A 25,767-nucleotide genomic window follows, 5' to 3' on the forward strand; every position below is an offset into this window, starting at 1 on the left:
ACTGAGCTTTTTTATGTTTTATAATTTTAAATATTTGTCAATACTCCGTAGAATTGTCTTGTCTGAAATAAGTAGCGTTGTTTTATTTAGAAATCAAATTCTTTACCGGTGAAATTCAATATTGGAATAATTGGAATCAAAATGATTTTTCATGCACACGAAAACAGACATTTGTGCTTAAATAATTGTCATAAAAAAATTTGAATTGGAAATTTGCTAGTCATGGAATAATATTAAAATAACATGCGACGTCAACAGAATAGTTACAATGGATTTTTTACGGATTTCTTCATCTAATAGTTTATCAAGGCTCATTGTAACTGTTATTTTACTAAGAATATATTTTTTTTAAAAATAATTTATTGATTTTTTATTTACATAAAACAATTATTGCAATACTTGTAAAACTATTTTTAATGATTACTAATGTCAGTAAAATAAATTTATATTTTATTAGAGAACACGATTTTTCAATAAGAAGCTCATGTAATTTTATTTCTTTCTTCTTGCTTATTTTTCATTCACTTTTTATTATTCAAGAACTCGTAGCGTTTAAAAAGAGTAAATTATGCAACTAATTTAAATAGAACTTTTTATACATTGTATTTTAAAAAGGAAATTTTTTCTTCTGCTAAAAGAATAAAACATTACTCTTTATAATAATCAATCTCAAAGAAGAAAATGTGACTTTTCCTTAGCAATTTTTACTACGTTTATAAGATATTATTCCAACTTTTTAACATATTTTCTTGTCTTCTGAAGAGAAACGAATAAAAATTTACTTAAAATTTTAAATCGTATGATATATAATGATATATTCTCTTTTTTATTTGTTATATTTCCATTATATTAATAAAATGTTAGAAACTTGAACATAGTAGAAAATATTTTTTAAAAAATACGTATTCCGATTTAAAAAATACCAATTAAAAATATTTTCATCTTCCAACATTTATTTCAGATTTTATGTATTAATAGTATTTTTTCACAACAAAAAAAAATTGTTAAATTAATATAATCTATTTTATTTTCTAATCCAAATAATGATGAAAAATATTTGAAATGGTACGGTTAATGAATTTTTAAATGAAAAATTATTTACATTTTTCTATGTATTAAAAAAAAAAACTGGTAAAACGCTAAAAAAAAATTCAATTCAAAATAGATGTGGAAATAACGCTGATAATTTCCTTTTAGATTAAAGCAATCAATAATTTTTTTACTTTACTAACATCAAATTTTATTAAAGTATCTAAAGTGACTTCACAGTCATAAAAGTTTCTAGATTAAATCATTTGATTATTTTTGCAAAGGTCAATGACCACAAATGAAAGAATAAAATACAAATTACATAACTGGTATGATGATAATTTATGATCAATTGGAAAAAATAAAAATAATAATAATAATAATAACGATCAAAACTTACCAGTAATGACGTCACCCGCTGCAGGAAAAATAGGGATATCCTGCGTGAACTGCTCTCAAGTCACGAGGATGCAGCGATGACACTGAACGCGCACGAGGACGCACTTAGTATAGTCACGCTTGAATAAACACGACGACCGTGCATCCGCGCGAATTGTAATTACACTGTATGATATAATAAGAAAATAAACAAAATGAATGACTAACTGGTCACGAAGTGAGACAGGTAAACAATTAATTGCCACTATTGACTATTCGTCTCACTTCTTTTCTTTTACACCTTACACAAATACTCACTATTCATTATTATCCTTTATTTTGTATTTATTTGTAATTTTTTACTTTTATCATGTATTCCGTTCCACTGTACACTTTAATTATTATAATAATTTTTTTTTTTATTATTTTTAATATATCCACGTCACTTTTTATTTCTGGTAATATATATTTATTTATATCCTTATTTTTTCTTCTCCTTATTTTTTGCACTTCACTTTTATCTCACGTATCTTTACACCCGCGCACTAATAAATTCAAATATGATCCTTTCTTGCTTTTTTCTCCGTTCGTAACGTTGCCCCTGTCCTTCTCGTTCAACGGTATTTTTCTGTAAATTAAATCAGAAAAAGAATCATGAAGGTGTATATCAACATATCAAAAATATTGGAATCTTATACATATTTAAAAAGGTTTTATTGCAAAACTTTCGGTCATTGTATCGTTTGATTCCCACAGCTCCGATGATCTTAAAGTTTTAGCATGTTGTGTAGTTTGTTATGCTGAACAAGAGTATATATAAATGTTAGGCGCGTGAAACATATCTTCACATAGTTTTCAGCTTTGAAAAATTAAAAATGTACACCATCTAAAATAGATGGTGTCTTGCAAATGTTTAATGTTGTAGAAATTTAGGCCAGAATGTAAACTCTTGTTTTAAGTTTTTAACTCCCCCCTCTCTCCATCGCCTCATTCTTAATTCTCTCCAACACAAGTACAAATATTGAAGAATAATGAATATCATATATTCGACAAATGTAAACAAAGACTACTAAGTTTTGCCCAAATTCCTCCGATAGTGATTTCATTTTAATTGAACAAACTTTTTCTAAGAAATTTTGCATGGAAAGAAATTAGTGTATTGATTACAATTTTCAACATAAAAAAACAATGTGAAGATGTACTTTCTGTGCCCCATATATGAATATTTAATTAATCAGCATGATTGTCTCTACAATATACTCAAACTTCAAGGTCATCGAAGCTGGGGGTCAAACGATCCAATTACCAGCTTTCATTTTTTAAGTTAATAAAAAAAAATGTTTGTAAACACCGTTGTGATAAAAAAAAACCAGTTAAACAAAATTATGAAAGTTTTTGTTCGAGATTATTTTTTTTTTAGCACAATAATAACAATAAAAATGGCAAAATAAAATATAATAGTGAAAATGAGCGAAATGTATTTATCTATATTGTATTAAAATAATTGTAAGAAAAAAGAATAAGATAAGAGAAATTGGAAAAAAGTTTAATATATTCTAGAGTCGAAATAGTAAGAGAAGGTCAGTGGCTCGACTATAAGCGAGAAATTCCAACTCCAAACTTCCTTACTTCAACTTTTACACACTAATTATTTCTTCTGTATACATGTACATAAGTTTACATGTACAATATACATCGACATAATATTCTGAAACTTTAAAACAAATTTCCCAGCATACTATAGAACTCTATTTAATTGTAAATCTAGAATATGCATACATGAGAATAAGAAAATAAAACGCAAACAAAAAAGAGAAAGGATTGAAGGTTAAAGTCTCTCTATTTCTTCTCTTTTTTTTCTTATTTTGTCTCACTTTTTCGCATTATCTTCATAGGTGGTATTTTATGCGTTTTACGATCATTTTTCTATGCATCTGCGTGTATTATCCTAAAAAGCATTCATTGCTGCAGGTGTACAGAAAAAAAATGTTTCAAAATATATTGTATGGCAAGTGACCATTTAGAGAGTTAAAAGAAAATTATGTGTTGCAAAAAAAAATAAATAAATTGAAAATGAGCAGTGAAAGCAAAGAAACAATTAATTTAATGATTGGGCCATAGATCGAAGTTTTTTGAAATCACAATAAATTGGAATTCTCGAGTCTCCTGTAATTTTCTAGCCCTTTTAAGCCTTATTCCGTTGATTTGCAATGTCGCAGGCTCTTCAGACAGTAAACACATGACTCACTCACTCTCTCACTCTAATAATATCTCTTTCTCTCTTTATCTTGGTCTATCAGCTCTATTCGTGATCGTCGCACCTCGTGACTTGGCCTAGGTCGCTCGCCTTTAGCGGGCATCTCGCAACCTCATTGACGTCGTTCCACTGGTTGTAATCGGTCGAAGTAATAAAGGAGACGACGCCACGGACAACTCCTTCTTCTACTTCTTCCTCCTCACGTTTCTTCCTCGCTGATGAACGGTGCAATATTACTGCCGTCATCGCCACACTCGCGCACTAAAGACTACACACTACGTCCAAGATGCGCAGGAGCTGCCATGGAGCAGCTTAAAGTCGTTGGCAAACAATACATGTATATAAATGATGAGAAAAAAGAATATTTTAAGTTCAAGTTTAAATGTTTATCTTTCTTTTCTCATATAAATCCAATATCTAGTTTATCATACTTTTTTATTTCTTCCTCGCTAGTCTTTGTAGCTAATTTTTTGAAATTGTTTTATTGAATATGTAGATAATCTGAGCAATATTTTACTGCAGTGAAGGTCGAATAACGCAAACGATGCGCGCGCAGAAAGAAAATTCAGTTTATAATTCTACTTCACTATTGGCAATTTCACTGTTCAATTTTTTATTCATTTCCTTTTTTATACTTGCGAAGTTTCAAAATCTTCTTTCATTCCAATTATGCAAAAGACATTCTTTGATGCATCTGAAACATGAAAAAAAAATTATCATTAAAATTTATAATCATATAATATGTAAATATATTTTGATATTAATTAAAAGAATAAAATGCTATTAATACAGTAGTTCTAATAATCAATTAGAGTAAAGAAAAATTTATTTATTGCTTATAACAAAAAAAATAAATTTTAAGTAAGTATTGATTTAATTATTACAGCACTGCATATGCAGGGAGATAAATAAGTTTGATTTAATGATTCTTTGAATTTACTACTCTTTATGACTCCCTGAAAAGTTTTGACCTTCAAAATGAGTCAATGCTCATTTCCTGCCATTCAAAGTCAAATTCTCGTCTAAAAAACTTAAAGGTAGTGAATTGGTTATTCAGAGGCGAAGGGAGAGGAGGAATAAAAGAAATATTTAATGGTCTCAAAACAGAGAAGGAGATAGTGGAGTAAAAAAGATAGGAAACTGATTGGTGTGAGCATATGTTTGCGTCCCTGTTGACGTGACCTCGACTTTACCAGACACTCGCATTGCTTGCACGAATCTTATACTGTACATGGTTCCTCACTGACTATACATACAATTGTAGAAAACCCTTTCTACATAAACTTCCCTACTCTGGTATAATAGTCAAAAGGAAGCTCCAATGAGAAAAAACGTAAGTAAAATAGGATTTATCTTAGGATTCTCCAAAAAGCTGCAACATTTTCAAATATATTATGACTTTCGTCAATCAATCTTTCTACTGTGCTGCTTTTTGTTTCCTACTTTTTTACTTAGTGGAAAAATGAAAGCTCCTTTTTGGACACTAACAACTGTGAGTCCATTCAGTTCTATTTTGTGCTTGATTCTTTGCAATAGAATGACCTACTCTACTCTCTTGCCATACTCATTCACATGCAGTCACGTACAGTTATATACAACTTCACGAATACCAGTGTAGACTTTTCAGCATGTCTCTTTTTAAATCAACAACATGCGGTAACAAACCTCGCCATCGTTGCTAACTGATTAATCGATCTGAGAACGTACATTCCATTTCATTTGCACTCGTTACAAAACAATCAATTCAATGAACAAACAATTTTTTATTTTTTTGATTGTGTGAAAAAACTAAATCATTCTTCGTTTTCTCTAATACGGATTTCTTTATTATTGTATTTAAAAAAACTGCAAAAGTTTTCATGACTCGGTAAGAAAACAAAATCCATTGATAATATGATATTTCATATAATTTTTTTCTCTATTGTTAAAATAAATTACATTTGCCGGGAAAGCTGGTAAAATTTTATTGATTAAATTTACTTTTTTCTTAACTTCCTTTCTTTCCTTCCGCTTTCTTTATTATTTTTTGGTTTTTTTTACTCAAGAGTACTACAAAGAAAAAGGACGATTGAAGAAGTGGGCCGGTGCGAAATAAAAATAAACAAAGGCAACGATTGTTCCTTACCATATTTTTTCAACTTGAATCGTAGTTTCTTCCGTCTTGATTCCACCCAGTCTCAATCAATGTTTTTTTATTTCCTTTTCGCTAGTTTTAACTGCAATTACAGCGAAAAGAAGACGAAAAAAAAACGAGCTAGACAATATGCCGGTGCACACATGTGACTTTACGATGTTCGAAGAAAAGGAGTATTAAAAAGTGTCGTTTAAGGAGAACTTTAAAGTGATGATTTGAATACAAAACACATAAAAAATACAAAAGATGAAAGAATGAAAAACAAGTGAAATATAGATCAGATCTTAGAGTGCGATATTTCAAGATTTACAAGCAAACTGTCCCTCCAGTGTGAGAGTACAGAAAGTGGAACACGAGAAGTTAATGCGTTAGTTTCTCAACTAATTAGAGACGCACAGATTGACGCTAATCAACGTAAAATGGCTACAGACGACTTTGAATTGGTCTACTTAATCGTCAAGAACAAGTTCTCATGAATATGACTAAAGACCTAAAAGCAGAACGCTGTAAAAAATAATGTTATTTTCATATGTGAGATTAATAAAAATAAGAATGTAAATTTTAATATGTATTCATAATAAATAGTGCCTACTATTTTCATTATAATTTATTGATTTACGTGGGAAGTATACGATACATACAGCCATAAATTCCACTATGAATTTATTTCCCTATTAGATTATTGCCAAACATTACTTTCATTGCATCTATATTATGACATTCATTCAAATATATTTGTCCAGTATTGTTTGGTCTAAAATTCGAAACAGTTAATTTTTAAAACATTTCAGTATAATATATTTGTTAGAATTCATCTATATATTATTAATATGCCATAAAATCAATATATTTAATTGCAGTAATGTAAAAAATATTTGTTCAGGATTATTTTTGGAGTTAAAAATTATAATTATTTTACTGTCATTATATAAAAATAAAAAACTGTAAATTAGGGTGTTTGAATAATACATGTACATGAGATGGGTAACTGCAGGTTCAAACTTAACACTTTCCATTGATACATTATTGAAAGTATGTAAAATGGTTCACTTATTATTTTATATGGATACTCATAATAATTGGACTATTTTTACTTTGGCTTTTTATTAAGTAATGAGCGAGATAGTTTTATTATGACAAGGAGTAATTTACAAACATGTAACATCCCAACATTGTATAGCCTAACGGAATATTTTTTTGTTTATTTTATCGTATATCTCATTATAATTGCTCATACACTTGGAGACTTCTGGGTATGACGCGTGGGTAAATACGTGGGTGAGCTCCCACGAAGGAAAGGTAGAGGAACGTCGTTCACAACAACGCGGATCCATGTTTATATATATATACCTAGATTTTATATGGATGTGGAAGATTGCGAAAGTCTATCAGAATCAACATCGTCATCGTTCTGTGGTGTAATCTAATGTGAACATAAAGAAAACAACAGAGAATTGCATTCTAAATGGCTTTTCACGTTACTTTCAGAAAATGCGGCAGACTACTGAAAAATGTTTAAGAAGAAGTCAAGGAACAGAAAGACGCGACTCGAATAATTTTTGCCGAGTTTCCGGTGTATGGTTGCTTCTGAAGACATGTCGCTTTGATGCTTTAAGACGTGTCTACGCGTACATTTGTTCACACTGACATTTCATTGACGAAAAAAAATAAAATAGAGAGAGAGAGAGAGAGAGAAAGAGGGATAAAACATAAAAGACATGAAAAAAATATAAGAAGGAGAGAAAGAAAAGTTGTCACGCTTTCATCGACGAATCGAATTCTTTGGCAAATGACATTCAAAAAATACAAAGTACTGGAATCTCTTCCGGTAAAAAGAAAAATAAATATAAAAAATATTCAATATAATTTCTAAATTTAATCAAAAATATTTGAGTAATACAAAAATATCATGTTTTATAAATAAATATTTTCTGTAGAATTGAAGAAAATTTATTTTTTCTTTGATTATACAGAAAATTTTTATTATGCAACTTGGTTAGATATAAAATTTATTGAATATTTAATGTATATACAACATAAAAGAAATTCACGATATCGATTGAACTATACTAAAAAGTATGAAGCAGCCTGCGGTAAAGTATAAAGAAGACTTATAATAATAGTCATGTTGTATCTACAGCTACATAGATATAAGATGTAGATTTTCATAATATTTATTAGTTTTATTGCCTTTGTCTTGCTGTAATATTGCTACTGTAGATTGACTGGATTTTTCCCCAAAGTTGCCAAAAAACTTTTATTATTAATGTCAATCTTATTCGAGCATAAAAGAATAATAGATAAAGTTAATAAATAAAAATAGCTTTCAAAGAAACGAATCAAGAAAAATATTTTGAACACATTTGACCTGATCTGGATTATATTTATATATGTCGGGTCGATCGACCCGTGGAAAATTGTTGGATACACTCTAGATTCTCGACTCTAAACTCTTTTTCATCTCTATAATTCTTACAAAGATATACCAAACCCGAATGACCAATAACCGGTCTGGTAGTTGTTGTTGTTGTCAGGGACGAGTTTACGACGACTCGCCGTCTCTACTTATTTTATTCTCTTCTTCTTCAGCATTAACCTCAGCCAGCTTGATCGCTGGCCTACGAGAGAAGAATCTGCGACACAAAATGGCGGGGGAAGAGTATAAATGGCTAACGGCCAATTCTACTTCATGATTTTCCACGTTTCGAATCGAGGCGTTTCTTTCGAATCCTCGAGATATTGTCGACTGCAATTGATCGCTACGACTCGCCCTAGGGCCTATTGGCTTTTATTCCTTTTTTTCATGAGCCCACTGAGAAATGGTAGTGAATGAACGGCCACACTAATATTTCAAAAGAAATAAAAAGAAAAACTCATAATAATAAAAAATTTTATTTTGAGAGAGGTTTTATATATTATTTTTGTTCAATTAAATACGATTATATTATTATCAATCTTATTTTTAAAAAAAAATTATTAACAATAATGCATTTTTGAACGGATCCAATGAATATGAATAATAATCGGAATTTCCAATATTAATACAATGAAGCATAAGTTTAGATATTGCAGAGATATGTCTAATAAAACATTTTAAGTGATGTAATGTTACATTAAATTTTGATTTAATATTGAAATCAATACAAGATACATACGGATATATTCGAACAATATATATCAGTTATATTATATCTATGCATACGCCTATGTAAATTGATGGATATACTCACATTAAATTATAAAATAGTAAAAATAAAAAACAAACCGATCCCATTGAAAATTTTAAAGCAAATATTGAGAGAGCATTATTTATCTTTTGAAGACAGCTTTTTTGAAAATTAGTCAAATTTTTTAGCAAAAAATGACTAGATACAAAAATTTTAAAATACCAGACTTTTTTTGAATGATTGCTTTTAAAATCTTATGAGTTTCTTGAGTGTTTTTTTTTAATAATACTTGCGACTTTTGAGTCTAACGTGGTTATAATTACTTCTTTGACAACTTCGTTTTTTGTTTTTATAAAACTTTATAATCCTTAAGTTTATTCAAGAAAGACAAAAATCAATTAAGCTAATGGATAAAAAGATTCTTTATCGCATTTACTGAAAAACAGTAAATCCACTCAAAGCAAAAGAACGAAGAACAACGATAAATACGACATATGACAATTCCAGGCTATGCCATTTTCACCACAAAATGTCCGGAATTAACTTCGCTCATAAATTATTTTAAAGCTGTTTTACTTTAATAAAAATGAAAAAAGGGAACAAAAAATTATGAAGAAAAAGAGTATTGATGATATTTTCATAGTAACCAATAATATTTTCAACAATGTTAAAAATGTTATGTATCTACATAACTAAAAAAAGTGTTATTTGAAGAAGCCATTTTATTGCTCAAATATCCTTTTATGCAATGATCAATAACTCATTTGAAATTTTTATTTTTAAGAAGATCTACATCCTAACTTAGTCCGAATGAATGCATTCTTTTTAGTTCATCTCCTGGTAGTAACGAAAATTAATTTCCAGGGCTATTATTACTATTAGTAAAATTCTGAAGGAAAGCAATAAATCAACTGATAATTAGTTCTAGAAATAGAAACAAAAAAAAAGCAGTTGCTTATTTCATGACTACTTCACATGTATTGTCACTATGATTTACATTACATTCAATACTCAACACGTTTCTTTCCATTCCCATCTACATCCGAAAAGCCCAAGTTATAATCTATAAACAAATCATCAGAAAAAAGACAGAAACCAAATTTATGAAATTTAAATTACTTCAACTCGAAAATCAAACTCATTTATAACTTCAGACATTTCTTTGAATAATTTAATTAAATGAACTTATTAGTAAATTAGTTAAATACAGGTGAAGAGATTTGATGTAAAATATCTAACATTTTAGACGTATTAAAGTGAGAACAACTCATGTAACCTATTATGACATATAAGTATGCAATTGACAGCGTGAAATGGTTCCTGTAACATTACTCAGAATTGAATGTCCATTTTTTTTTTATTGTTATATTGAATTACATACTGATGAAAATAGTTTTCCAATCATTATTTTAATGAAGTAATCCGACCAATCACTCTCTTTAACTTTAATCAATATTTTTAATTTCCACTTTTCAAAAACTTTTAATGTTAATTACAGACTTTAAAAAATTTTCATCACCAAGGTAAGTTATACAAATGACAACGATTTCAAATATAGTCTCAATTATGTATGTGCAATCAACAAATAACTAGAATTTGATTGAATAGTTATTTACATATGAGTACTCTATACATATAAATATATTATATGAAACTTCCGTATAAAAGGTTATAAAGGATATCGTGACTACATAACTTGCATTGAGTTCTTGATTCATGTTAAATTACACTTGTATTTGTTTCGTGTCTGTGAAGGGTCTGTTCTGGAGCACATGTTTCTGGATTGTGCATAGACTCATAAAGTATGAACGTGTTTATATTGCTAGCCAACTAACGAGTACTATAAAAATACTGTACTTTACTATTCGCTCAAAAAATGGGGCCAAGCCCCAATGAGATGGCCACGCGGCTGAAGAAAAGAATCCCACACAAGGATTTATCAAAGATTGTCTCTTTTACATTACTTGAGGAGCCTGACATACATAGATGAAGATGAAAAACAAAAAAAAAGGTACACATATCTTTACATTCTCTGTAAGTATACGAACTAAAAATTTTTCGGTCATTACATGAGCACGGGCTAAGCGCTTTACCAACTTCCTACATTCACTCTTCTATCTTTTTCTTTTGAAACACAAATATACATGTATTTTTGAGCATCATCTCGAGACCTGAAATGGTATTCGAACACACAAGGATACGAGTAAAAATGCTCTTAAGATGGTGGACATGATGGTATTGAGATGAAAATCGAGCTCAAGGTTCCTTTTACGTATGTGAACTAGAAAAATAATTTTATAGAATTGATTGTAACTGAGTGCATTTAAAGTACAAAAAAATTTTTCTACTCTATAGTTATAATTTATAATATTTTTTTGCAATTTTTATGCTTATTATGATTCAACAATTTAAAGTTAAATGCTGAAAATTTTATTGTTAATTTTCAACTGTAACTTTCATTAATTTTTGATCTATACCAAATAATATTTTTATTAAAGTTATTGTCAATGCAATTTCAATATACAGTTATTACTTCTTACAATGTTATTATGAATAACTTTGCATTTATTAAAAAAAAAGATTTTTCATACTTTTTATCGAAAGACCTGATTTTTGATTTTATCAACTTATTTTTATTGTTATATTTCTATTTGAAAAAATAGCCACATAAACGAAATTTGGTTATTAGCTGTTAAGTTTGTATTAAAATAAAAAATTGTCATCGAAATTCATTTATAGAATGTCTTGATAAATTGTTAGTTTTGCATATGTGAATATTATATATTGCGCTGTTGATATAAAAGAAAATATTGCATGTAAAACAAATGATTTCTAAATTAAAGAAAAAATATTAATTTTTAATGGAGTATTTTACATAAGTTTTTTACTGAATACTAAGATAAAATTATTTATAAATATGTGTGTAAAACGTATATAAGATCTATAATAACTGCTAAGTTGTCAGAAGGTCATTTCTACTTTACTCATATACCAATCAAAAATTGTTTCTATTCTAGATGTTTATTGCTTTACTAAGATAAATGTGATTTAATAATCAATTAACTCATTTTATCTTTGCTAAATTAATAAAAAAATTGTCTTTTTTCTTTAAAATTAAAAAACTTTTCATGCCGAAATTTTTTTTATCGAAAACAAAAAAACTTTCCTATTTTAATTTATTACATCATAATATTCCACATCATCAAAGCATTTATGAGTCACATAGGAATTTAAAATATATTTTCACATCTCTGACACTTATAAAAATAGAAAACTTGAAGAAATTAATAATTCATATTCTGAGCTTAGTTACATGTTCATTGCCGTCGGTATCAGCTTTTTACATTTAAATTTTCAAATTACACCGTCTATATACTTCAAAGTACACGAAATTAAGACGTTAAGATTAATTAATTTTTAAAATTGTATCTCACAATGGCTCGAAGTAAAAAATTAATTAAACGAAATAATTCAATAAGTAAAAATGAAATAAGCTAACTTTTATGATCAAACTAAAGTTGTGTACCTAGAGCCATTAATTAATGCTATTATACGATACGAAGTAATAAATTTCTCATATCATGTCATTTTTACTTTAATTTTAAAATAAAAAATCTTAAAATAAATCTAAAATTATTACTAATATTTTTAATTAAATAGTATCGCTTAATGATAATTAAGAGTTTGGTCAAACTAATATAATATGGCAAATAGATATTCCATTTATCTGCTACCTATTTGTACACTAATTTTTATTAAAATACTTTGCAATAACATTTATTATGAATTTCTTGAAAATAAATATCTAAATAAATTTGATTCATTTGAAAGCTAGTGTGACGATTATTTTTCTCTATAGAGAAGTATAATTGAGATAAAATTATTATCAACACGATAACAAGTTTTTTTCAACAATTGTTTTGCACAAATAAGAAAATATGATTTTAACGCACTTTCACTTTGAGGATTATCTCTTTATCAATAAATACTTGTTAATACGTAAATTTCGTAAATTCTAAAACAAAAAAAATTCGTTTTTTTCTTTGCAATGAAATTCACAGTAATTAAAAAACTCCGAAACTACATTTTTCATGAAACTTAAAAATAATCTTTCCAATCACCAAAAACGGATAAAAACAGTTTGCTGGAAATATCATATTAAATAAAGAATTTATTTATTTAATAGATATGACGTTATTAATTGCTCAAATTGAAGTCCACTTACACTTCTAATAATAGAACTTTTTTATTATCACTGATATAACAGAGTTAAATGTTAAACCCACCCACTTGAATATTTTTGATTGAACATTTTCCTCAAAAAAAGTCAACTATCACAAAAATGTAAAATCTAATCGTATTTCAGAATGAAATAAAAGACGATCCAATTTTCTCGAGGAATTAAGTACGTCATACAAAACCACTTTTATACAACTGAAGCCAACACAAAGACTAAATTAAATTCATTTAAAACTACTTCAGGTAACAAACTCGTACCAAATTTTATTTTTTTTTTTTTTAATTTTATCTGAAAAATGTTATATAGTGAACATTTTAATTACCTATTAAATCACGAGATATGAATGAAGTTATATTCTTCAAATTCCACGTCATACATAACTAAGAACGCACCATTTTGAAACTTGAATAATCGTGTAAGGAAACGAACGTTACGCATCAATAAAAACCACAAATTAAGACTGAATGTACGAAAAAAAAATTTTAATGAAAAACATGATTGTTTTAAGACACTTTCAAATAATTTAAATCCTAGTTCGAGTTGAATGGTTTGCTAACACTGAAGCAACAATGATACGAAGCGTCGGGAGTTCTATTTCATTACTAAGTTAGCACCTTCACAAAATGGAAATTGACTTTTTTAAGCAAAAAGAAAAACTTAAATTGATATTAAAATCCAATCATTTTAAAACACACACTAATAATTTGAATTCTTATATTCAAAACTCCACAAATCGATATTATAATAATTTTAATGTCCGATTGTTTTCTGTTTTATTTTTACACAAATTATAATTTCATTCAAAAAGTTTCAATTAAAAATGTTCACATCCACTAGTATTCACTTCTTTATTATAAACTCATAAAAAGATAAAACTATTCTGAAACAATCTAAAATTAATAATTGTTATAATGAACTAAAAAAAAAATTGAGGAATCCAACTATTGCAGAAAAGATTTGTTAAAGATGAGCTCAACACAAGTATTTCTTCTTAGAAATAAAAACATTCACTTAGAACCTTTCATATAACATATCTAAGAAAGATTTGAAGATAACTTGAAATACGTACAATGAACAACAAAAGATATCACTCGCCGTCGGTGATATGAGTTTTTGAAGAGAGAAATAAAAACAAGTCTACTATTAATAAATAACTGTTACACTATTTTTGAATTCATTAAAAAAATAATAAATTTTTGGAAAATGACTCTTTTTGACTCATTTTCTTTCATTTCGTTTTTCTTTGATTTTGGTATTTTTTCGTAACCATCTGTTATATCATTATTTCTTTGAATCATAGATAGATAGTTGAAGAATTTAAACAAGACCACTCACATTGTTTTACCTTTGTTTCAGTTTCTATAATGTTATGTTGGTTAATGTTTCAGTTATTCAGTCCTCCAAAAAGTTGAGTTGAATTAAAAATTCAATATATGTTTGAACAAACACTAATTTATAAATTTACTTTATTCGAGAATAGTTTAATTATTTTCACGAAATTATTGTTCTAAAAAAAGGAAACTCTCAAAGTATGTTGATTTTAACTTGAAAAAATATGCACAAATTACGTGATCTGAGATAGACACTCCCGTTGGCCGCGCACAATCTTAACTTACAGTCTGAAATGGAAACTTCGTCACGATAAAGGAGAAATGTCGAAGATTGACGACGAAAACGCGAACAAAACGTAAAGATAAATCGTACATAGGGTTGAAAAACATGGGCGTAACATGAAGGAACTTTAGCACATTCACAATTAGAGAATTCTTGTTTTCTTTCTCACTCGCTCTCTCACACTCTCACATTCTCGGTCGATAAATGAGAACACATTTTGTGACACATAAATAATGAGAAATACAAAATGAAAATCGAATAATTTCCGAACCTGCGAGATTCGAATGCGTTGCGTGGCTTCGTCGAGATCTTCGTCGTAGTCCAAAGGGTGGTGCGAAGGCCCGGCGTTTGCGCCGGGTCAACGTGCACTACTGGAGAAATACTGACGAGAGAGAGCACAAGCAGCACCAAGGAGATGGCGTAGTCGCGCGTCCCACGATATCAAATGCTTTCCAATGCTTTCTTCTTCTTTATATTCATTTTATGATCAACACAAAACATTATTTAACACTGTATAACTTTAATGCATTTATTTTAGCACTAAACTTCACTTGCCTTATTTCATGTTGGTCGTAATGTTTTTCTCCATTGAACTTAGAGCATTTCTCATTTCACTTTGCTTTGTTTCAACACTTTATTTTCCAAAAATATGAACACAAAAGAATCTTCTTGAAAGTACCAACGATAGTTAAAAATTTGGAAAATATCGATTCGTAACGTTTTGGATTTATGCAGATGCAGGTGTAGAAATTTGTTATTAAAAAAGAAATTTAGTGGAATAAATAGAGATAACAAATGGTGAAAATAAAGAAAAAGATATGTGTTGTGCGAATAAAAGAAATGTAAAGCAAAAAAACGAGAAAACAAAGATTGTATATTATGTGTGTGAGAGGTAAATTTTCAAGCACCAGTAAAAATAAATAAAGATGGTTGAAAAATCTTCAGAGACCTTTTAGAAATATTTTTCATAACTTCCATTTCGTTTATCATTTTCCATTTGGAGAATTTCCCTCTGATGATTATTTTTAAAGACTAAAGAAGTATTTTAAATAGAATGAAAATAAAAAAAATTTCAAAAGCCTCATATAAATTTTTCGCATTTTGTTCGTTATTTAGAAATTCAACTATATGTTGAATTGTAGTCTATGTATTTCTAATACTTTGTTGTTTTAGAGAACATTTGAATGAATTCTTACCCCAACAGAAATTTTTTTTCGTAAAATTGTGGCACTGCTAAAATCACTGTCCTCTTTTTCCTCCTCAGTCGGGCCAAAATTGTTGGAGGAGAAAAAGAGGAAGGCATAGAACGTTTAGTACGCATACAGCACATATACAACACGCCGCAATGAAACAAAACACACTGTATGTATGTATGGAAAGACAAGTCTTTACTCTGTAAAGTAAAGATGCAACGACACACAACGGCAATGACGACAAAATATGGGGGTAATTTTTATGTCGATATTATTCTCACTCACTGGTATTAATCAAACTTGTATTCCAGAAGATGGTGGCCGAATTAGGTGCGCGGACGGGCCCGTAGGTTTTCAGGGCCGCCAGGTTAACGTCACGAAGAGAGAACACACCGACACAACCATAGATCGAAACACCGTGGACGGACGGACGTAAGGACGGACGGATGGACGGCCGGCCGGGCGCGGCGGTGAGGTGAAACGAGAGGGGAGAGCGACGTCGTCAACGGCTGGCAAGAGGTCTGAAGAGAGAGGGAAAGGACGCCGCTATATTGCAAGAGACGAAGTGCGGTAGTGGGGGGGGGCAGTAACGTAGGAGTAGTGGAGAAGGGGAGTTGCGGCAGGACAGGGACGCGTCGAGGAGGGGCCCAGGAGGCGCTCTTTTGCTATGACTACTCTAAACTTTGCTCTTGTCTCTATAACTCTTCTTCTTTCGCTTCTCCCTTTTCTATCTTCTTTCAATTCGCTTCTCTTTCAAATTCTCTTGTTTTCCAAATGTACCAAATTACGACTCTCATTCTAACATTTTTTTCGAGCACTGTGGGAGATTGAGAAAAGGGGAGTATCCACACCTGTTTTGAATGCTTGATGAAAGGATTTTTTTCCTGCACTTTTTTTCTTTGAAAAAACTCGTGGAATTTATAGAGAAATATTAATTTCCACTGAATTCCACAAATATTGATGAACCCCTTATTCAAATTTTGATCTATAGAAGAATTTTCCAATGTCTCATAAAATTATGATTCTTTGTAGATTAGCACTTTTTTATCTTTAAGATTTATTTTTTACACTTGAAAATGGAATATATATGCGCATGCTCGCACTTCACTCAGTGATATGAACAGGAACTTAAAACTAGAGAAATGAACACTCAAAGTTCAGCCAAATGTGAAAATAACTCCAAACAACTCGTTTATTATATTTTTTCAGCTAAACGTCTCATTAAACTTAAGATTCAATGTGTTGAATGGTACATCACACTTTTGATAAATTTTATGAGTAATGCCACAAGATTAAAGCTAGTTGCTAACGCGCGTGGTATCGTAAAAACACGCGGGTCTCAACAAGAGCCATGATGTAGATGAGAGCACAAGCCCGTACGAGAAGAGAAGTTTGCACGAGAACGCTAGCGGGTCGCATGGAGTACCGCCTGTTCAGAACAAACCAGCGACTCCCGACTTAAAGGGGATAGACTCTTTAATACTTAGTTTGAACTTTCCACAAATTATGAGATGCCCTTCGTTTATCCCGGTCATTCCTTTAATTGTTATAAACTTCGAATGGACCTACCTAGTTTTTCATCTATAATACACAACCTTTTTTATTATTTTTTGCTCTATTTTCTATGTTAAAAATTCATTTTGTACTGCACATTCCGACATGCTAAAATTGAAAAAAACTTAAAGCTACAATTAACTATACATTTCTGTAGAAAAATATGTATAAATGGAGGTTTCAATAATTGATATTGTTAAAAATTTGATATCATGCTATTTAGGTACATCTACTTCTAGAAGACCCTTGTTATTTATTATGGTCAATATTGTTTTCAGAGATAATTTTCGAATCTAAAATAACTACTTATTTTTAGACAACGTTTGGTTATTTTTAAATTTTTTTAATTTAAATGATTTTGCCAGCGATATTATATTAAATAATAAAATTTTCTAAACTTTAGGCATATTGAAAAATAATCATACGAACTATTATTTTAGTAAAGTATTTTATCAAAAATAGTATTGAGAAACATCCACTCAACGTCCTCTAAATCAATCAAAAATGGAATATTTTCGGTTCATGTTTATTCAAAGGCTGTATTGTGATACTTTATTGCTGAAAAAATGTGAATTTTTTCAATTTACAGTGATAGAGAGAGTTTTGTAAAAATATTAAAATAAAGCCTTATTTTAATCTCATGGATTTTTCAAAATATAAAAAAATTTTTAGCAATTTACTAAAGTTTTAAATCGTTCAAATTTTCTTTAATTTATTAAAGCTTATAATTATGTCAAAATTTATGAGAATATAGATGATGAATAAAATATATTTTCTTCAAACTCTTTAGCGTGGAAATTGCTCTTCGTGCAATAGTATCAGTGGCAATATATATTTTCAAATCCAGTAAATGTTCTAAAAATGACTTACATGATTCTTATGATATTTTTCTTTTTTAAATAATATCATAAAATAACCATTGAAGAATGTTTCAAGAAGATTATAAATAATTTATATTGCAGAGACATCGAATTACAATGTTAGTGGCACCGTTATTTTATTTAAAATTTAAAATTTTTCAAAGGATATATTGTAAAATAACCACCAAGAGTCCTCAAGATCAATCAAATGTTTAATGTGCATAGATGGAGATTATGTTTTAAAATTCCTGTGGTCATGTGTGTAGTCAGTATTCTAAAGACCCAAGTACATTATCTTGAATATTGTATATGAGACGTTAATATTTAAATAGTTTAACATCGGTTGGTGACTCTTGTACTCTCTCATATTATATATGGACTCTCACGTGGTATGGTCATAGATGCCGTTTCGCATGTTCAAACAAAAATAACCTCGAACGACCTCGAAATCCAAGTGCTTCTACATCTTCGATCGTTTTAATGAAAGCGTAGCGAACAGGAAAAGATTTAATCTCGTGTTTTCTTTAATTTTTTTCTGACTCACGCCCACGGTTTCAACTTGTGGATATAAAAATAATTTAATACCATGTGTTGGCTATATTCTCTATACTACAGACATTTTTAAATGATTATTGGGGAATTTCAAATTTATTCGGAGAATTATTGTGAAATATTTTTTTCCTCAAGAAGCAGCATCACTAAGAATTGTTACTCGGTCCAGTGAAGCAAGACTATTACAGTCTGTTTTTTCCATTTTTTGTGAATTTTTTATCACTATTTTTTATTTTTTTTTTCTTGTCTTTAACATCATATAATTTCTTATCTAAAAAATTCCTTCCTACCCGAATGATAATTTTTTAAAGTTCAAATCTCGTTGCGAGCCGTGTAGAACGTTAGTGGATACCCGGATATAACTTCATCGATCCGGCTGCTCGTGTCTGCTGGATATAAAGTTGCAAGACCTCACACACGTATGCTATTCGGTTCACCTCCTCCCACTTCTCCCTCTTATTCTCTATCTCTCTCTTCTTTCTCTCTTATCTTCCTCTATGGATGATGAACTTTCAGTGAAAGTTTTTAATGTTGTATAAATTCACCTGTTTAAGGTATAACAAAGTTACTATGAAAATTTTGAATTTTCTTTGTATCATAACTTTATGTCTTCTGATACATAATTTCATTACATAAGTCATTTATTTATATTCAAAGAGAATGATCGAACCAATGAACACAATTATTATTTTATGGATACTATAGACAGTGAAAATTGAAAAATATAAGTACAATAAAATATCGAAGACGTGGCAAAAAAAAAATCATATTATCTGTATAGTGCCCACAAAGTGTACGTTCCTGGGATCGAGCACAGGCGAGCTGGCAGCTAGGCGGCTGGGAGTTTCAAGCTGGATGGGGCTGCGGGGAAAGCGCGGTTGATCACCAAGCATGGTGGGGTCGTTCGCGGGGTTTGCGGAACGTTGGAACGAATGAATCGAAGTGGCGGGGCAAGGGAAGCCTCGACTTGTAGTCCTGAAGCGGCAAAAGGTTGGGCGGCGAGAAGGGAATGATGCGCAAGGCAAAAGAAAAGTTGGCAACACTGTTAGTTTAATTTATACATGTGGCAACAATGCGTGCGGCCGCGTATTGCTCATGGACGCCAGGCGAATCGACCAACACACTGGTAATGCCAGTGAACGGCGAATTGGAGAAGGAAAGAATCCCGTTCTGTTGAGTGAGAGGGCAATGTTGGAGATATAGAAAGATAAAACATTGAACGAAGACAGAATGAAACTAAAAAAGAGATAAACCCAAGTTTCTAGGGAGGACGTGCCTTTCAAGTTTTCCATCGCATCCCTTGAATTTTCAGGAGCAAGACCTTGTTTTCCTCCCGCACCATTTATGCCCGCGTATTAGGTTTACAAGCACGGAAAGTCACGTTAAACCTACTTATGCACCTCTCAGCTTTAAGGGAACACTTTTCAATATTTTTTAAATATTTAGCTTCATCTTTAACAGTTTTAAAACATTAACGAATTAAACTTAAAAATATGAGGGCTATTATCGGTAAAAAGTATGGAGTTTAAAGTAATTAGTGTCACAGGTTATTGTATTACAATCGCATAGCTTGACACCTTTTCTTCATATGCATGCTACAGTCAGAATATGAAATGAATATTAGGCCATGCTGGCACTTTTTAGCGCATGGAAGAGATTGTGCCTCGTCTGTTGTGAAGGCATAGCAGTCAATAACTCTTTCTGTTGATATATTGTATATCTGAACTGCAGGAAAATAACGAGAACAGGTAAATATGAATTCAACTTCTGAATAAAAAATAATAATTTCATTAAGTACTATTTATTTGAAATTTTTTTAATTTTATCGATTTTGCATTTTAATTTATAGATATTTTTTTCTTTCAAACAATTATTTCATAAAATATTCTACTTTATTTTAGTGTCTGTAGATTGTATAAATTTCAAAACTTTAGATTTGCAAAAGCTCGTTTTAGATGAAATAAAATAAACATGTTAAAGCAGTGACATTCAACTTTATCTTTGGGTGGATTTGAAAAATAATTAGAACGAAATAAAAAATTTTAATAAAAAGAAATAAATAGAACTTAATATCAAATAATGTTAGTGATGTATTCATAAGCTCCAAGCTCATAATCATTAAGATAATTTTGGATATAACTACATTGGCGAATTTGATGGAGTTCATTTTTCAAGTACTCGAGTTAATGTAAAATATCAGTATTTTCTTTAATTATTGTAATTTATTCGCTATACTCGTTAGACGAGGTGAAGAAACATAATAGACAAATAGCGTGCCAAACCGCACCTTAGAAACGATGATTAGTTGCATCAATTGCATGTTAGTGTTCGAAGGATGTAAAGAAGGTGATAGAGTAAAAAAAGTCGTAAAAAATTTTGTTCATTAAAGGACGCATCATCATCAGTAGTGAAGACTGTCATGATGATTGTTCTCAATGTGTCATTCCATTAGTCATTATATATATTGTCGTAAAACTTCCGTGAATTCTGCCAGCTGTTTCATTATATTATTCTTTTTTTTTTTATATTTTTTTATTTCTTTCTCTCGGTCAACTCATTGACACCGATTGTCTCGCGTCCGACATTTCCTATCAATTTATTTTTCGTCAGCACGTCCTTGACAGAGTACAACGCAACGGATCTCGTTTATTATACTGGTCGCATACACTGCTAAAAAGACTGCAGCATTTTTTGTGCCTACGCATGCTGAAGAAAGAGGAGCGGTCGACTAAAAACGTTTTAAGAAAACGTACTGATGGATAAATGTGTAGAATAACATGTGTCTATATAAATGTATATGGATTTTACTGTATAGTACATGTATGTGATTTTTACACATATGCTCACTGGCGTTGGCTAGAGCTTGTGTGACTCAGCGCATCTCTTCTCGTGGGAGAAGAGTAATTAAACGCGCTGGGGCAAAGAGTTCTAAGAAATGACGGTATAGTATAGAGAAGTAGTTTGAAAGATGAACAATACCTTTTGGTTTCGTGTGAGTTGTTGAAGCAATTCTTTCAGCCAATACCACAAAAAGGTTTTTCTTTTGCAGAGTAGTCCAGAGTCTACAGAAACATATATGTATAACTATTGCTTGCAGATGACTGATAAATTAGACCTTCAACTTGTCACTTAATTCTTTGTATAATTGAGAAGTTGCATCGTTGGCTTTGACTCAATATGACGACACATCGAACTTTTAAAATTTAAGCATTAATATTTTACAATAAAATCAACATGATATTTGAAAAAAAACTATCTAAATTTATTAAAAATTGCATATATGAGCAACAAATTACTATTATCTAATTGTTAGGTTTATATTATATAGATAAAAAGTTCATTTGGTCGACATAGCGCACGAATATAGAAGCATCGCAAATGAACTTTACTGTGTAATCCAACATGATCTAATTAATTATTAATGTAAACAGAAATTTTTCAAGATGTGATTATTATTGTTATTTTATCATAAACAATCGTTAAAGCTTCTACTTGTCGTTGAATATCATATCTACAATTTTTACGTGTATTAAAGAATATTAAAAACACTTGTCTGGCAAAGGAAAAAGAAATACATACATAACCTAAAACATGCAGCCACGAACTTGAAAGTGAATGAGATTACACAAGCATTATCGTTCCAGAAGTCAATTACAATTTCGTAATCATTATTAGATGCTGAATGCCATCTAATTTCATGTGATGGGCGACGTGAAAGGCAATTTAGTCATTTACATCTAATACAAATAACACAAAGTTTTAAGGAATAAAAATATCATATATGTACATATTTCTGTTAACAATTTACACATTAATTCTTAATTTAACACATTTTTGTTTTGTTTCATGTTCTAATTCAAACACAAGGTTGAATATTTTACCAAAACATACAAATATGAGAAAAACATGTTAAATAAATATAATTATTTATTCTCATTTAATCATACTTTTTTATAATTCCATGGAAGTACTAGGGAAAAGTGAAAAACTTCAACTTTTTTGTTACAGGTTAGCTTTTGATGACTGATATGGGTAATGTATTTTACCTATCAAGTTGGTAGCTATATATAACATCAGTCAGGATGTAGTAAAGTTTCTACCTTAATCGTGATCAAAGTCGCCCGGACGAAGTTCCTACTTGTTTATCGCTGACCCTGCTCAGGTCGCGAGACTATACTAGTGCCCTTGCAAGTCCCCAGTTTTTTCTCCCTTATGTGTGCACGTCCTATCCTAACTGTGAGAAGGAGCGCAAAGAAAAAGAATGAGAAGAGAAATACTGAGTTATTTTCTATTGACCGCCAAGTCCAAGTACGTTGTAGAAAACAGGTTGAAAGTTATCCTTTCTTATCATCTGGAAAAAAAGCTTTTCTATGTGAAAGAAGGAAACGAAGAGGAATATTTTAATGGAAGGTTAGATATAGCCTTCTTCTGGGACTTAATTCCCAAAGGTTTAATAAACCACCTGTGCAAATGGACCAACTTGTCCTTGCAAATGAACTTAAATGTTGAATCTGTTTTAATTTCAACTTTCTGCACATGAGTTCAGTAAGATTTCATTAATTTTTTTTGCTTATTTAAACTGGAAAAAAACAATATTTTAAACATGGGAAATAGTAAAAATATAAGATTTAGCTCATTATTAGTTTTTGCTCTTGATTGAGCAAAAGACAAGTGTAATAAGCGAACGTCAGCTTGAATACTGTTTTCTGCCAATGTTACGTATCCATAGTACGCATCGTTGATCTTGAATTCGAAACGCAGCTCTGGTGGAGACAGAGTTCCGTATGGTTGTTTTGTTCCGCAAGATCCAAGGGCGTAGGACTGTGGTTAAAATACAAAAGAAATGAGTGAATGAGTAAACATTAAAGGAAGAGACCATGGTTCAAAAGCTAGCGAAGAAGCACCCAAATAGCTTTAAGATCTTTAGGGAGATTTGATCGAATTTTCAAAGTTACTATCTAGAGCTTCTATGGTTGGTGCATGTCTCTATGGCTTGAGAAGCACACGCTGCAAGAGTTAAAACAACAATAGCGTTGATTACTGGACGGCAAAAGGGTGTGGCAGCGCCATTGAGTCGTTACATGCAGGAGCAAAGAGAGATAGAACGAATGTAGAAGAGAATCTGATGCTGTTGAATATAAGCAGAAAAAAGATAGAAAAAAGCTATCCAGAGGGTAAGAGCAAGAAGGAAGCTCTTGGATTGGAGAACATAGTGGGGACTCACTGCTATGGAAGACCGAGACGTAGAGGGGTGAGACAAGGATGAACCACGTTAAAGGGGATAGCTCAAGCCATAAATAATCAATATATCTATGCATGATGTGCTAGCATTCATGATCAAATTTAATGAATTTCCTATTTGCTTCTTTTCAAATTTTATCATCAAATTGGATAAGAATTCAGATTACATTGATAAACAAATCATTATGAAAAAATATTTTCTTTAAATAAATCCAAGATAAGGAATTTTGTAAGACTTTAGATGAGTTTTTAAAGTTGATTTCTTGTGAAATGAAAGGTCGAGTTTATTATAAAAATGAGATTTTTGGCCCCAAAATTGTCAAGTATTTTCGGTTGCTTTTGTTTAACTTTTGATTTATGTACGTGGACTTCAATCCAATATCTTGAGAGGAAAAAAGATAAAGTTGTAGGCCGTTGAATGCAGGCTTAAACCTGTATGTGGCACGTCGATAGTACAGTAGTTACTTGTGTTTATGACCAATGAAAGTATGTAATCAGTATCCGAGGTCGAAAGGAGGATGAAAGATGAAAAAAAAACAGCGTTATCAAATTATAGTTGTGTGATAAAGTCTTAAGGAGGGTAAGAGGCTGAGAAAATAGAGGAATAGCGTGGGTGGGTTCAATAATATACTCGCGCTTTTTAGCATTTATACGAAATAATGCGCCGTGTTCTCGATGATAAGTATTTGCTAGAGATAAGACTGATATACTCACCTGAGCATGACGAGGCTAAAGCACCTCCCTGTAAATCCTTTCATTTTTATCTTAAACCAGACAGAGTGAAAGGGGTAAGAGGAAAACGAAAACCTGTGGATGACTAATGCGACTGTTCAACCGTAATTCAACTCATCTTAGATGTACATCTGTACTTTGATAAGATGTGATAAATTGTCCGCTTGATCAAATTTAAACATATTTAATAAAATAAATTTGAAAAAGTTTAGCGTTTCTAATATTTTTTTAGAAAATTTATTTTTATCGTTGAAAAAATCAGTCATTTATCAAAATTTAATAAGTTTATTATTTTCATCATTAAAATAAATCGTAGTATTTTTCTTGGTATTCACATATAAAATCATTAAGGTAATCAGTATTTATTTAAATTCAGTAATATTTAGCTTAGTCATTGAAACATTAAATTTAGAAATGTACCCAAGCCATGAGAAATTACTTTAACTCCAAAAAGGACTAATGGTTTAAATTATATAAATGGTTATTTTTATACTCATTTTATGGCTCTGGAATAAGATTGTCAGTCTACAAAATTAGTTTTGTTTAAAATATATGTCAAATATACATAATTTTCATCAAAATAAACCATGAATCTATCAGCTTTAAAATGTTTTTTTAACACAGTTCAATGTAGGGAAAGTGTCACGTAATATATCTGTGTACGTACACAGCCTATAACAAATTATAAATTAATGTTGATAAAGTTTTCAATTAAATAGCACAAAGTTGTTGAGGAGGAAGTTGAAATTGAAGTGAATGACTTGTGAAGTTGTTCAGTAAATATAAATTAATAAAATAGCGGTTGTAGCCATCTAT

At 30.3% G+C, this 25,767-nt stretch overlaps 1 protein-coding gene across 20 annotated transcripts in view; it reads right to left on the reverse strand.

Moving 5' to 3' along the window:
* The window catches only part of Smr (Smrter), a 56,693-nt gene extending 39,327 nt beyond the window's left edge, over positions 1–17,366 (reverse strand). For 2 of the 20 annotated variants that reach the window (XM_035089171.1, XM_035089173.1), the window contains exons 1-3: positions 16,016–16,573; positions 3,660–4,358; positions 1,430–2,035 (exon numbers count right to left, since the gene is read on the reverse strand). The gene's annotated coding sequence lies outside the window, so the exon portion shown is untranslated. Of the gene's footprint in view, positions 1–1,429; positions 2,036–3,655; positions 4,359–13,190; positions 13,339–13,527; positions 13,551–14,540; positions 15,011–15,090; positions 15,421–16,015; positions 16,577–16,863 lie in introns of those variants that run through there. The other 18 variants (XM_035089164.1, XM_035089169.1, XM_035089159.1 and 15 more) reach the window with 18 other exon arrangements.
* Positions 17,367–25,767: the final 8,401 nt, after the last annotated feature.

Source organism: Chelonus insularis, unplaced genomic scaffold, assembly GCF_013357705.1.
Source record: "Chelonus insularis isolate UGA/USDA-ARS -01 unplaced genomic scaffold, ASM1335770v1 contig_63_pilon, whole genome shotgun sequence".
Classification (NCBI taxonomy): Eukaryota; Metazoa; Arthropoda; class Insecta; order Hymenoptera; family Braconidae; genus Chelonus; species Chelonus insularis.